This window comes from Brassica napus, chromosome C7 (genome assembly GCF_020379485.1).
Source record: "Brassica napus cultivar Da-Ae chromosome C7, Da-Ae, whole genome shotgun sequence".
Taxonomy (NCBI): Eukaryota; Viridiplantae; Streptophyta; class Magnoliopsida; order Brassicales; family Brassicaceae; genus Brassica; species Brassica napus.
This window is the reverse complement of record NC_063450.1, coordinates 26,077,768-26,094,024: the sequence shown is the minus strand read 5'-3', so window position 1 is coordinate 26,094,024 and position 16,257 is coordinate 26,077,768. Positions and strand designations below refer to the sequence as shown.

The 16,257-nt window shown below is 30.9% G+C and overlaps 1 pseudogene; it reads left to right on the top strand.

Annotated features, from left to right (window-relative positions):
* The first annotated feature begins 611 nt into the window (after positions 1–611).
* LOC106394781 lies at positions 612–5,893 on the top strand (annotated as a pseudogene).
* Positions 5,894–16,257: the final 10,364 nt, after the last annotated feature.

Sequence of the window (16,257 nt, the reverse complement as noted above, 5' to 3'; positions counted from 1 at the left end):
GCATAAAATATATCACAAGAAAATATTTGTTTTTAATAAATATTTACTATTTAGAAATATTATAATATTAAAATAATAAAATAAACTAAACTATTTCAATATATGTAATATATTAATTCTATATATTTTATCTTGCCATTGATATTTATATATATATATTAATACTAAATCTACACTTTCAATAACAAGAATCTCTTTTTTCCCTTTCCACCTTTTGTATTTCAATTAAACCAGTTATGATTTCAAATTATTTTTAGGTTTAATACTAGAGGCATCTTCAACCTATAACACTATTTTGGTGTGAGAACTACACCACTTTAGTGAAGTTTTAACACAAAAAAAAATTTCTTCTCCATCTAGAACACATATATTTACACCTAACCTTTTTTCAAAATTTTTATTATTAAATTAGAAAATTAATTATTATAAAATATATATAATAAATAAAATTTATTATCTAATTAAACTGCATAAAATTTATCAAACGAAAATATTTGTTTTTTAATAAATATTTAATATTTTGAAATATTATAATATTAAAATAATAAAATAAAATAAACTATGTAATATATTAATTCTATATATTATTTTATATTTTATATGTATTTATCTTGCCATTGATATTTAAATTTATTTTATTAATAAAAATAAGTGATTAGCGTTGTGAATAGCAGCACATCAAATTTTGTGTGGTACTCTACTTTCATTCTAAAATAGAGTGATTGTTTAGAATTGGGTTGGAGAGATTTTGGTTTAAAAATTACATTACAATGGTGTTTTGCCTTTGGATTGGAGATGACCTAAGTTCGAATCTTATTTCTATTGTTATGCTATTGTACAATTTACTTTTTTTTTGTTAAGTATCATGACATATAATTTTATACTATTATGTACATTCATATACCAAGAATAATAATACATGGAGCATACGTATTTAGCATATTTTGTAATATAGGTTTCCAAAGCTATGCATTATAATATTTATTTAAACATAATTTTAAATGAATATTATTTTACAAAATGTTATAGTAAGTAAATAAATATTAATGTCTACAAAATAAAGTTTGAATTTAAATTGATTTCAACAATTAATCAATTGTTTTGATATTCATATAAGTATCCTATATTTACTAACGTCTTTTTGTTTCCATGATTCAAAATCTGTATTATACACAATATCCTATTGAAAATGGATAAATATTATATGTTTTTGAAAAATGTGATTTTCTGATTTTTAGTAGCAATCATAACATGATTCGGAAAACAGCTTTATGTCTTCGAAAAAATGTAAACGATTTAAGTTTCAAAACAAAATGTAAACGATTTATTTATATTCGCTTCTGAAAATTGTGTGCTCTTAATGTTTAGTTATACAAGGTTCTGTTTCTTAATGTAGTTGAAACTTTTACGACTAAAATAGTCAGAAATTTATATTGTTAAAAAGTTATATAAAATACATCTACTAACAGCAGTGGCAGATACGTTTTTACCGTATTATATACAATCATTTAAAATTACTTAATTCATTTAAAATTCATTTAAAATCATTCAAAATTCATTTAAAATCATTTAAAATGCATTAAAATCCAAATCATTTCAAATTCTAAATTGAATGCATCCACTAGATTTTAATATATAAAAATATTAACCGTAGATAACTTGAAAATAGTCTCTAACAATTAGCATAGTTTCTCGTACCTGATTCTTTTAGCTTCTTTTTCTAATAATATTTGCTAAAACGTCAGTATCGTAGAGTTTTCTAATAGGTCTCTAACCAATAAAAAAAATGTGTGGAATTCGGAGCGGAGACCCCTACGAAAATATCTATGTTATTTTTATAAAGGTATCCACTCTAAAACTATCTGAAGTGGGCTATTGAATAAAAAATTCAATAGTTGAAAAAATACAACGGTCTATTCAAAAATAAACTGAATCCGACGTGTATTAAATAGGGTTGTTGAATCCGTAAAGTGGAGCCATCAATGGCCACTTATCGTTAAGTTATTGGCTATGGAGATTTCTGATTTGTTTTTGTCTGAATTATTTGAGATCAGATCAATTATCTCATAAAAAAATATTTTTTAAATAGTTTTACAATATGTTTACCAATTTTTATAATCTATAAATAAAGATCCGTTTCATTTGATTTGAACATAGGAATAAATCCATCTATTTCTATTGTAATTGTTCTATTAGACTCCATTTTTATATTTCCTATTTTTCCAGTGAAATGAAACATTTGAAATTACTTTCAAAAATTATTTTAAACATTTTCTTAACTCTTAACTATTGTAATTTAATTTCAATCAATAGCTGTTAATATGTATTCACAAAAGAAAACAAAATATTGAAAGAAAAAAATATAGGAGAGAGTGTTTGAATTTTTTTTCCAATAAACCATTAGAATATACGAAAATAGTGGGTGTTGAATTATTAGGTAGAAAGTAGAAGATGATGTAGAAAAAAAAGAAGATGATGTATAAGATATTGAACGTTGAAATATTTATTGATAGTCTAATATGAAAGTGGGGACCTCTATGAAAGTAACTATCTTGCTTTCCTAGAAGTCTCCACTCTAATACAAAGATAGAAATTTCTATGAAAGTGACTATCTTACTTTTACGGAAGTCTTCACTCTAAACAAAGAAAGTGGAGACCTCTATGAAAGTAACTATGTTTGTTTTTTGAGAAATTCTTTCACATGTGTTAAGTTGTATATGTATAATATTATTTAAATATTAAAAATTTGTAAACTATTTTGAGTTTATAGCATTTATATTATCCACATTGACAGCTACGGGAGTTTCTCACCAAAAAATAATTAATAAACAAATAAAAGTAGAAAAGAGAAGAAAAAAGTGAAAATATTTTCATAAGACTCTAAAATTGGTGAAAGACATTAATATTACTTGTCATCTTTTTCAAAGCTAAATTTTGATTACACAATTTAACTTTTTAAAAATATTAATACTTTAATGTTGCAAGACGATCCTCTTAGAATATATAAATGGAGAATCATCTTGCACTCTTCAACTCCACAAGAATATAAGTCAAGCTCCCAAACCACAAGAGTTCACAAGAGAAAAAGGTTAGTACTTATTGGTGCCTTTTCTTAATCAACAAAACTAGCGAGGATAAACTCATCACACAAATAAATTTTTGTGTGTGCTTAGTTTTGTATAAACTCATTAATTCGTGGGTTTATTTTCCTCAATAAGAATAAATTGTATATAGATTTTAGAGGTTCATTTTTCAGTTGCATATTGCCATACTCTTCTTTTAAGTGAAAGTGTTTTCAAAATCAAAATAAACAGTTTGATTTGAGGCATATAAATCCCAATAACTAATTTTCTGTAATCTTACTTTTTACATAATGAGAAAATCCAGCATAGTAAAATCGCATTGTATGTTAAATTTATTCTATCTGTTATCATTACTATTATATATTTATAAAAAAACAGAAAGAGAAGCAGAGAGATAGAGATGATGAAGAGAAGTGATTTTGGAGAAGAAGCTTCGTCTCCCTCACGTTCACCTTCTTCTCATATGCAAACCTCATGGAATCACTACAGTCTCTTCCCTGGAGACTCATCTTCCAGTTCGAGTTACTTCTCTAACGGACTCTGTTCTTCCGAAGACGGTTCGTCTCATTTCGCTTCTCATCCGTTTGATAGGAACCTGAAGATGAAGCATTACAACATCAGTATTGTTGCTGCTGCTGATGAGTACAACGAGTCGGGACTTTGTAAGAGCCTCCATCGTCTCAACATCATAGATAAGGACAAGACTTGTCACCATAGTTTTGGAGTCTCCTCTGATTTTTCTGTTGATAAAGCTTCACTGGTTCCTAATTTTCAGAGCTATGGAGAGAGCTCTTTTAATCTTGGTTACAACATGGCAGAAATGACGTTAACTACTGATAGATTCATGGTTTCTTCACCAAATAAGAGTATGTTCGAGCTCAACAATCATCACTCTGCTCCATCATACTCTAGTCCAAAAGGTGGTAACACTAATTATCCGAGTCTTCCTAAGACATCTGGTATCGAGGGATACGTCTACTTGATGGCTAAGGATCACCATGGATGCAGATCCTTGCAGAGGATCCTTGAAGATGGAACTTGTCTAGATTCTATGATCATTTTCAACGAAGTGATTCCACACGTTGTTGAGGTGATGACGGACCCTTTTGGGAACTCTTTGATGCAGAAAATGTTAGATGTATGCAATGAAGAATAAAGAATGCAGATCATACTTATCGTTACTGCACAACCTGGATGGCTTGTCCAGATATCCCTTAACACTTACGGGTAAGAGACTACTGATATAATCAACTTGATATGAGGTTTAAGGTTGTGTGTGATTGTTTTCGTGTGTTTGTGTGTGTGTTTAAGTACTCGAGTTGTCCAGAGATTAGTAGAAACAGTCAAAACCAAGAAGCAGGTTTTTCTGGTGAAGTCAGCTTTGAGACTTGGATTTCTCAGTCTCGTTAGGGATGTGAATGGGAATCATGTGATTCAACGTTGCTTGCAGTGCCTTAGTACACAAGATAACGAGGTAATAAAAACACAATGACCTTTTTCATTTTCACTACTTATAGCACCTTTATAATCTCTCTCCATATTTACCTTTATAATAGCATTTAAAAATAAAATCTACTCCAACACATCTTATATCTCTTCTCTGAAATAGAGATTACTATTTTTTTCTCTATAAACTAGAGATTGTTATTTTCCGTCTATAAATAGAAGAAAAAATAGTATTTCTCTATCTTTTACTCTACAATTAAAAAATATTACTATTTAAGAGAAATACATTGGAGTAAACTTCACTTTTATTATAGAATTTTGCTATTTTAGAAGCATAAATAGAAAAATACATTGGAGATGGTTTTCATCTCATGAAAACTTGTTTCTCCTTCCACTCTTTATAGTGCATCTTTGAAGATGCTACAAGGTTCTGCATTGATATGGTGACACATCAACATGGATGCTGTGTGTTACAAAAATGTATTGCTTATTCCACTGGACAACAACGAGAGAAGCTCATAGCTTAAGTCTCTAGAAACAGTCTCTTCCTTGCTAAAGCTTATGGGTAATAAACAGTATCTTATGACACAAGGATGACTGCTTCTAAGAGAGTACTCATTCTAGATAACTTTCTTTCTTGATCAAATACAGAAACTATGCAGTCCAGTTCGTTATAGATCTGAGGGATTTGTCTGCGATAGCCATGGTGTTAGCGCAGTTAAAAGGGCATTATGTAGAGCTCTCCATGCAGAAATTCAGTAGCCATACGGTGGAACGGTGCTTAAGAAATTGTCCAGAGAGCCGTCCTCAGATAGTGCGTGAACTCGTCTCTGTGCCGTATTTTGATGTTCTGATTCAAGACCCGTATGCTAACTTTGTCATCCAAGCTGCTCTTTCTGTCACCAAGGTATAAGAACTAGTATTCAAGTTTTTGAGACTTCCTTTTAACCCTAATTAACTTGAGTGATTAAAGGATTCTTTGGAATGAAACAGGGTTCACTTCATAACACACTCGTTAAAGTGATAAGGCCTTATTCCATTCTACGAAACAATCCCTATTGCAAAAGGATTTTCTCAAGAAACCGCTTGAGGAATTGAAGAACAAAAGGCTATGATTGTGGTTGGCGATCCTGTAATTTCTAAATCTGTTGCTGTTCATTCTCCCCCAAGTTTCTTCTATGAATAAACTCAGACCTGCTTACTTGATCTCTCTAAGGTAATGTATACTTCCAGACAATCCTCTCTTGTTGTTGTTGCTGTTGTTTTACTGTCTCGCATCTGACTGGTTCTTGGAACGAAAATTTATGTTGTGGTGAGTCATGTGTTTGAAAACTGGTTTTATATTTTAGGATGTATTTTGCCAATTTATTCTATCTTGTGTTTTTGGGAACAAATTCTAACTTGTTTATAATCCTAAATTAAAACCAACAATCAACACCATGTGAATAGCAGATTATCTAAATAATATGATTATGGTTTATGTACGGTACAATTTGAGGTTCATATCCCCTATATATTATTTGAGAAGCATTACAACTTCTTTTTGTAGTCACATGTCATCACTAGGATGATTCTTAGAATCATTAGAGAAATATGTAAGTCCATCTAATTATATAATAAGCTTTTTATTAAACTAACAATAAATTCATCATTAATGTACTTTATTATTTTCTTAAATAAAATTTACGGAATTGGCTAATGTGGCTAAAGTATATATGGCAATTAATGATTTTGAATAATAAAGATTTGATAAAAAAATAGTGTATCTTCTATCATATTTGTTTAATTTTAAACTATTAAATAAATTAAACAACCACAATAACCATATAATAAAAATTTAGATTTTTATGTATATTTTATATTTTGAATTTTTACGAACGGCTATAAATTACTAAAACTGTTAAGAGTCTCACATTCAAATTTTATGATCCATGGTTTAAAAATTTTGCTATGACAAAATACAAATGATTACAAAAATTATATAAGTAAAAATTCTAATTTATTTAATTATTAAGATTAATATATATATATCGTTTTAAATTAAACTATAAACTATATAAAATACAATATTTTAGTTTCAAAATTTACTTTGAACAATTTTTTTGATAAAAGTTTTGAACGATCATTGACAACTTTTTTTTTTTTAAATTATAAATTACTAAAACTATTAATCCCACAATGAAAATTTTGTTATCAGTAATTTAGATTTTTTTCTATAAAAGATATAAATGATCGAAAAAAACTATATGAGTAGAAATCATCATTTAATAGATATTAATATTAAAAGAATACTAAAATATATTATCTATGTTAGTATCATTTAAATTTAATTACATATCCAATCAAATATAAAACAAAATATTTTTTGGATTAATAAAATTAATTTATATGTTCGCACCAATTTAATTATATATTTAATAGTTACTGAACTTTAATTATTTAATATATATTAATTATTTCATAATATGTAAAAATATTTAATACATAAAATAATTTTTATATATAATGTTGATCCCGCGCAAGGCGCGGATCTTAACCTAGTTGGGTCATTAAGAGGCATACATACTGATCGAAATTATTATTTTGCTGGAGAAAATAATGTGGATATATGAAAAACATCTCACATTTGATAGGAAATTGAATTAGACAATGCTTCATAAGATACATTTAATTATGAGCTAGCTTTTGTAGTGAGTTCTACCTAAGAGTTTTTTGTAGCTAGGCTTGGTTTTGGCCCAACTCCTACCCTAAAGAAAGGTTTGACGAATCACAAATGGCTATTGAAACATATATACCACAAAGCCTATATCATTGATGGCCAATTGACAATTATCAAATATGAAGGCAGATATTATGAAAACGTTTTAAAACTTACAAATAGATTCACGTTAAAATCTTGATAACTTGCCATATTTTCTATAGAAATCCAAATTATGCATTGCAGATGCAGTTTACATGCAGACGCAGTCAATAGCAAAACATGCAGACGCAAGTCACCTTCGGTTGAGTGTTAATCACATATCTCTACATACTTGTTTTACAAAATTATCGTTGAAATAAAAGTACGTGTATTAATTGTTACTATGCATTTATACTTCTTCAATATATTTAATGGGAACGGGTAGACAAGTCCTGAATCTTTAATTCTTCCACAGGAAATAATAACTACTCCACCATTATGGTTCTCCGTTTAACCAAGTAATTCAAGAAACGTATTAACTATTTTACCCGCGAACAATTTTATTTTACTTGGAGCTTTTCATTGCATACAATTCCTTTTACACTTGTTGAGTTTTAATTACTTGTATATACTTGTTCTATTTTATTATAAGTGTCGTTTTAGGTTTCGGCACACGGATTAAGGAAACAATTAATTTTGTATGTTTCCTATAAAAAATACTATTACCTATACACATAACCATATTTCAACCAATAGAAAAATAAATTTTGCATAAAATTAATAAATTTTGCATTGAAAATCGAAAACGACATTTTTTTTGTAACGAAAAAAATTCTCTAAAACGACACTTAATTTGAAACGGAGATAGTACAATTTAAGAAATTATAAGTTTTTGGCGCTTGCTATAAAATGATGAGACATGATCTTAATTGTAACTGCATGCATGAAGTAGCCGCTATTGTGAGATTTAAACCATTTTCTATCACATCATTCCCATTTATTACTTTGCAATTTGTTAGAAAACTATATTTTTCATTTTCTCTGAATAGTGATAAATGATAGGCCTGAGACGGATCGGGTATCCGGAAAATTTTAAGATATCCGGATCCGGATCCTTATCCGGCGGATCCATAATTTTACTATCCTTATCCGGATCCGGGGTTCGCGAATATCCGGGTGTCGGATATCCTTCTAAAAATTATAATATCCGACGGATATCCGGATCCGGATTTGGATCCTTAAAATAAATAAAAAATAATATTAATATATATAAAATATTAACAATAATTTAAAAATAAAAATATATATAATGTTTTTAATTATTTCTATGTATAATATTACAAAATTTACATAAAATTTATATATACTGTTATAAAAATGAAAATATATTAAATAAAATTAGTTTTTATATATAGATATTATTATTTTTAAAATAGTTATTAATAAAATTTACGGATCCGGATATCCGGACTAAAAAATCAAGATATCCGGATCCGGATTCGGCTTTGACGGATCCAACATTTTACTATCCGGATCCGGATTCGGCCTCTCTGGATATCCGGATTTTCGGATCGAATCCGGATCGGATCACGGATCGAATCCGGATCTCGGATAAAAGTTCCAGGCCTAATAAATGAAATGAAGCTCCGATTATGCATTTTTTTAATGAATGTTAAATTTATTAAATAAAAAACATTGTTTACATACAATGCATATATAGGTAGCTTACTTAGAGGTTAAATATATACTAGACTTTGATCTGCGCGTCCGCGCGAGTTTTATTTTTCAGTAATTACATAAACATTTCAAAACAAACAATTTTATGGTATCATTTAATGGTTTCGTTGTGCTATTTTAGTTTATTGTTAGATCATATATTTGGTTATTGTATTGTGTTATATAACCAGATTTTTGGATGTGTGTTGGATCAGGTATGCAATTATATACTCCCCCTGTTTCAAAATACATGAATTTTTAGGATTGTGCACAGCTATTAAGAAACTTGTTTTTTATCTTAAAAATATCATTAAAATAGAAATTAAAAATTATTAACCAATCACAAAACAAATTACAAAATATCATTGATTACACAGTTTTCGATAAAGTAAAAAAGTGCATTAATATGTGAAAACATCATCTATTTTGAAACATCAAAAACTCTTTAAAACATTATCTATTTAGAAACGAATGGAGTATATTTTTTTAAGTGTAACTATGTATTACTCCCTCTGTTTCATAATAAGTGTCATTCTAAGTTTTTTTTTTGTTACACAAAAAGTGTCACTTTACAATTCTAATACAAATTATACTTACTTTCAGCTGAAAATTAATTGCAAAATGCATTGGTTTTATAAATAATTTTATTTATCTCAAATACTATTGGTCAGAAAGATGTAATTAATAACAATTTACATATATTTCCGCCACTTTCTTAGTCTGTATGAAAGGTGTCAAAGTGACACTCAGAAACGGAGGGAGTATTACACAGTGTGCACATAATTGTTTTCTTAAAAAAAGATAGATGAGTTAGGTAATTATATTTTTTAGAGTTAGGTAATTATATTTTCTTAAGTGTTAATATGTATTAATATACTGTGTGATAAATTTTTTTTTTAAAGATTTTATTAATTAAAAATTTGCCTCTATGTACTTTATATCGTAATTATTCAGATATTCTTGACTATATAAATAAAAAATCAAATATAAATTTGTACATAAAGTAAAGTACAGTGTATATATTTTTAAATATGAAAGTTAATCTGATATTTAATAATATTGGCTTGACAAAAGGAAAACAAAAAGAAAACATTGGGCACCGCCAACTACACGTAATCTATTTTTCATATTTATTAACATTGCGCTATACCAGTTACGGAAAAAAAACATTGCGCTATACTATATACTATATGATCTCATCATTACTTATCCAATAAAAGTTAGTATTGCGGCCCAAACATATTTGTAAACAAAGCCCATTTTGGTAACGGATGTTGGGTTCATGTAATTAAGTTAACTAATGACATGAATTTATTTTGTGTGGTTTAGGAAAAACTTAAAACGACGGTTTAATAAGTAGTGGCAGAGGATTGTAAATATTTAAAAAAATTAGGGTTAATTCCTAATTGTTCTTCAGTTTTATGGCATGGTGTTCACTTGATATTATGCCTACTTTCTAAAGCACACGAATGACGAACTAATTATGGTACGTTTCAAACTATAAAATAATTGTGAGTTGCTGTAAGACTCAGCAACACAAACGGTTATTTAATTATTTTGTAAAATTTTGATAATCATATAAGAATCTTGGTATAAAGCGGTTATTTAATTAATTATATAATTCTTAGTTAGAGATGCTTTGATATGTTTTCATCCAAGTTTTTTGTAACGCCATTTTCATTCTAGTTTATGCTTTAAACTTAATTAGAAATATTTTCTTAGTTACAGCTGGTTATAAAGATCTAATGGTATTCAAATGTTGTTAGTTAGATCCTACTAGAATACTAAAAGTCTATATTTTAGGTCGACTTTAACTCGATAATATCAACGAACACACATTACAAACGCTCAAAGACACACACACAAACATATATATATATATAGTTATGAACCAGATCGGGGATGACTCTTAACCAAGAAATTATGATTTGTAATTTTTCCATTTATCTATGTCGGTGTAATCTCCTATATAAAGAACTTCTATGTTATAAATAAATATAGACTTTTCAATTACTTTCACAACACGTTATCAGCACGAAACTCTAAATCCCTAAACTAATACCCAAATCGAAAAACCCTAAAACCCTAACCCTAGTCAGCGATCCGACGAACCCTAAACCCCGATCGCGTCTCTTGTTCCCGCATCTGTTCCAGCTCGCGCCCCCGATCAGCTTCAGCCCAAGGCGTTCCTGATCCTAGCTCAGACGTTCGCGACCCGAGAGCAGCTCCAGCACGCGACCTCTTCCTCGTTCGCGACAGCATCAGACAGCTCACGTCCGACGATCAAAGCGTTCCCAATCAAGCAACAAAGGACGTCCGCGACCCGATAGAAGCGACTCGATCCATTCCAGCTCCCGTTCCGTTCGTGTCCAGCTCGCGGCTCAACTCCTTTGGTGGTCCGATTCAACAATCATCTAAGGTTAAAAGGTAATTCAAAACCTAAGAACCCATAATCGAACATGGATTGATTGATAAAGAATGAAACCCTAAAACCCTAATCTTTATGAATCAAAACCATAGGGTAATAGATCAAAAAATGCTAATTGAGTAAATCGAAGCTCCAAAAGTTCGATATCTCAAACCCTAAATCCTGTTCCTACATGATTAAAACCCCAAATCGGTTTTTACAAGTTAAAATCCGATAAACTCTAACCCTATATCTATAAACCCTAAATAATATAAGTATCATAATTAATTATACTATAATTATCAAATCACATATTAAAACCCTAATCGAATATTTTGAAATCAAAACTGTTTTCGGTTTTGATCATTGAGGTTTTAAATCTAATTGAATCTGATGCTATGTTGCTAGAATTGTTTGACCGTTAAATTGATAGATTTATTTTCTCATCCTGCTTGGTTAATTGTTCATCTGATTTAAAATTGTTTAAACCGATCAGACTGTTAAAACATTGATTGAATCCGATAGGTTGCTAGCTTTCTTTGCTTATATAATCCGATAGGTTGATAGATTGATTGAGGTTTACTTGTTTAAAATCCGAATGATATGATTGCATGATTCTTGAGGTTTAATATCATCTGCTAGGATTGATAGTTTTGTAATCTGATCTGTTTTAAATAGAAACCCTAAATAATCCGTATGATAGGTTATATTGATCTGATTTGGATGTCTTTGAGAATTGAGAATCCGTATACTAGGTTGATAGATTCATGATAAAATCTAATGTCTTGAGGTTTAAGATTGTATGCTAAGTTCGATTAAATTGATTGATCTGATTATATGTTTTTGAGGTTTGATAAATTTGGATACTAGATAAATTGTTTACACACGGTTTATGCTAAATACCAATCAGCCTTGAAACTGATTCATTGAAATTCATGCTTGAAATCTATATTCTAGTATTGCTAAAATCAGCCTTGAAATTGATTGAGTGATTAATAAATCTTTTTACTAGTCTTGCTAGAATCCATTGATTGTTAAACCTTAATTGCATGATTAATTGAATCCGTTTTGCTAGTCGTGATAAACCATAATATTATGAACACATAGAAATATTATTGCTGAGACTTGCTAGAAATTGACTGATTGATTAAATGCATTTAAGATTGATAGTCTCATTGTCCTCACAAGATTGAAATCCGAATTGATTGTTTTTAAGAGTAAGACCGCATGAAAATTATACCTAAATATTGAGTGATATATGATTTGAGATGTCGAAAATCAACCTGGATTTTGCTGCCCTAAATCTCTCTGAAGATAATTATTTACGGTGGACATTAGATACAAAGATTATACTAAAGTCAAAAAGACTTGGTGAATGTATCATAGAAGACAATAATGCCAATGAGAAATATTGATACAGGGCAATATTAATTATTAGCCATCATCTTATAAAGAGTCTCAAAGATTAGTATCTGACTATAGAGAATCCTCTAGACCTTTGGACAAAATTAAAAATCGAGATATGATCACCAAAGAACGGTGTTATTACCAAATGCCCTATTTGATTGGAGGAATCCCAGAATCCAGGACTATAAGTCTGTGGATGAGTCTATTGCTAGTTGGGCAAAATAATGGATTACTGATGAGAAACAGTGAATTGAAACCTCCTAGATTAACCCCATTATCTGATACCAATAAGGCCGCAGAAAAAAAAAGGTAACCATGTCCAGAATGATAGACCACACGGTCATAGCCGTGGAGGGTGGAAAGGACGTGGCCATGGCCACTATAACACACTTGGCCGTGGGAATCACTATGGCAGAGGCCGTGGGTATCAACCCAATTTGAGCCATGGTCAAGGCAGTGGCCGTGGTATATCCTTTAAACCACAAAGCTCGACCAAATCAGTGTGCCATAGATGTGGAATGGGGAACCATTAGGCTAAGATATGAAGGACTCCCAAACATTTTTGTGACCTCTGTCAAAGAGAGTCTGAAAGGGAAGAATCATGAAACCCACTTGGTCTATAAAGATGGTGAAAATAATTTCGAACATGATCAAGATGATCTTATGGAATATGAGACTTATGATTGCCTAAAAGAATCAAGTTGATAATATGATTTTGACATCAAACTTGTGTGATTGCTTTGCTTGTATGATTTCTCTGATTTTTATCTCCTTGAATTTATTTCTATTACATTGTCTGCTTAGATTAAATGAATGAATGATTTTTCTATATGAGTACACTGAAAAATGCCAATATAAGTACTAAAGCAGGTATCGTCAGTCTGAAAGAAGACTATGACTAGGCTAATATATTATTGCCTAAGGGTATGCATCTAGAAATCAGTGATGCCTTATGTTCACCCAGCTCTAAGAGCAAGAGCAGCCTATTGAGTTTTAAAGATATAAGAATGAATGGTTTCCATATTGAAACAATGGGTGAAGGAAACAAAGAGTTCCTTCAGATATATGTATAAAATCTCCCAAGGCCATAATAAGTCCTAAAGAATATACCTGCATTCTCTACTGACCTAGACTATGCATAGATCAGTATGATAGAGGCTAAAAGCCTGCGAAAATATACACTTTATGGCACGACCGGATTGGCCATCCTGGCCTAAACATGATGCGAAAATTGATATTCAAAAGGCACACATTAAAAGATAAGAAGAGTTATCCCAAAGAATCTCACGTGTGTAGCATGTACACAAGGGAAACTCATTAGGCCATCACCAGTAAAACGGCTACGAGCCCCTTTTTCATAATAAAGACTATATGTCTAGATAATACTGGTGAATACATGTCCCAAGCGTTTAAATGATTATGGTATGTCCATGGGGGTAAGTGTGGATAATTCTGTGATACATGTCCATACCAAGAATGGCTTGGTCGAAATCTTTTAAAACGCAAATAGCTGATTGATAAACCATAACTTATGAGGTCAAAACTCCCATTCACAGCTTGGGCCTCACGAAATTTACATGCACCTAAGTTAATACGCATCAGGCCATTTAGTGAGCATAGATATCCCCTATCACAATTATTAACGGGTCAAGAGCCAGACATACCCCATCATAAGACATTTGGATGTTCTGTCTATGTACTAATTGCTCCACCACAGAGAACTAAGATGGGACCTCAAAAGGAGGATGGAGATATATGTTGGATATGATTCTCCCACAATAATAAAGTACTTTGAGCCAACTATGGGTGATTATATTTGAGGCCAGGTACACATATTATTTTAAGACCAGGAGGAGAAAAATAATAAAGCTGGTAAAAGAATGGTAAAAGAAATAGAATGGAATCAACCATCAATGTCTTGGCAAGATCCTCGGACTAAAGAATGTGAAATAGACGTCCAAAGATTATACATTTACAAAGCTAGCTAATCAAATGCCAGACACATTTGCTGATCCGAAAAATAATGACTAAGTCATATATAAACCAGCTTGTAAAGCACCAACGTATTTGATGTCCAAGAAGAGACACCGTCAAGTTGCTACAGTGTCTAGACAACGTATGAAACGTGGTACACCAATAGGTTCCAAAAGATAAGAATCCTCAGAAACAAAAGAAAGGTGGAGAGAATGATAATCAAAATCCAAATTCGAGGTTACTAAGGAAACCATCCCAGACATGGAGATAAGGCCGGCCGGCTCTAAGGTACAGGTACCAAACAATGTAGCTTGGGACGCCAAGCTGCAAAGTATTAAAGGTCCTGATAATAATGAATCTCAATCGATTATATCATGTCTAGAACATAATGAAACCAATAAGGAATGTCGACATAAGATGATTTATTTGCATACAAGGTAGCACTTGAATATATGAATATAAGCGAGGATCATGAAACCACGTCAATATAAGAGTGTGCACTCGTAGAACAGATTGGATTGAATGGAAACATGGGGTTAAATAGTTTAAAGAAGAAAGATGTATTTGGCCATATGATTAGACACCATATGATGTTAAAACCAGTGGATATAAATGGGTCTTGTGAGGGATATAAATCGTGAGATATAAAGCTGATGTTGCACAAGGATTCTCACAAAGACCAGTAATAGATTATGAGGAGACATACTCCCATGTGGTGGATACAACTACTTTTAGATTTCTGGCTATATAAGAGAAAAAATTAGACTTGCAGCAAATTGATGTAGTGACTGCATATTTATATGGTCCACTGGATAATGAAAGTACTAGAGGGTATTGAGCTGAAAGTACAGCAAGTTCTCGAGAACAATATTGATAATCATCAAAGTATATGATCTGAATATCCTAGGAACCTCTGGATACAATTTCTCAAACAGTTGAATATCTCAAAAAAGAGTTTGAGATGAAAGATCTTGGAAAACAAAGTTTTGTTTGGGATTACAGCTTGAGTACATTAACAATGAAATCCTTGTGCATCAAATAGTATATACAGAAAAGGGTACTCAAGAGATTTAATATGGACCAGTCTCACTCATTATCTAGTACATGGGTGTGAGATCACTTGTTTTGGACACTGGTCCATTCAGTCCAAAGGTGGACGATAAAGAAGTCAATTTAGTCCTGAAATGGACGATGCAGAAGTCTTGTTTTAAACACTGATCTGATTGGTCCATAAGAAGGACGATGAAGAAGCCTTTGATTTTGGTTTATTTTATACTAACCAGTCCAAAGAGGAGTTATTTGGTTTTGTTGATTTGTTTTCAGACAGGTTATGTTTCACACATGGTGGTACACGCATATCACAGCAACATCATCCAAGATTTCGTGTGTGTGTGTATTTGAGGTCGATGACTCAATATGTTCAATCAGATTGTGGCATGGCCGATGGTAAATAAGAACCAACTATCATGTTCGAGGACGAAGCATATTCTGCCCAAGATCTTTATCACCCACAGATTGCAGAAAATTGGAGAGGTCCAAGGGAC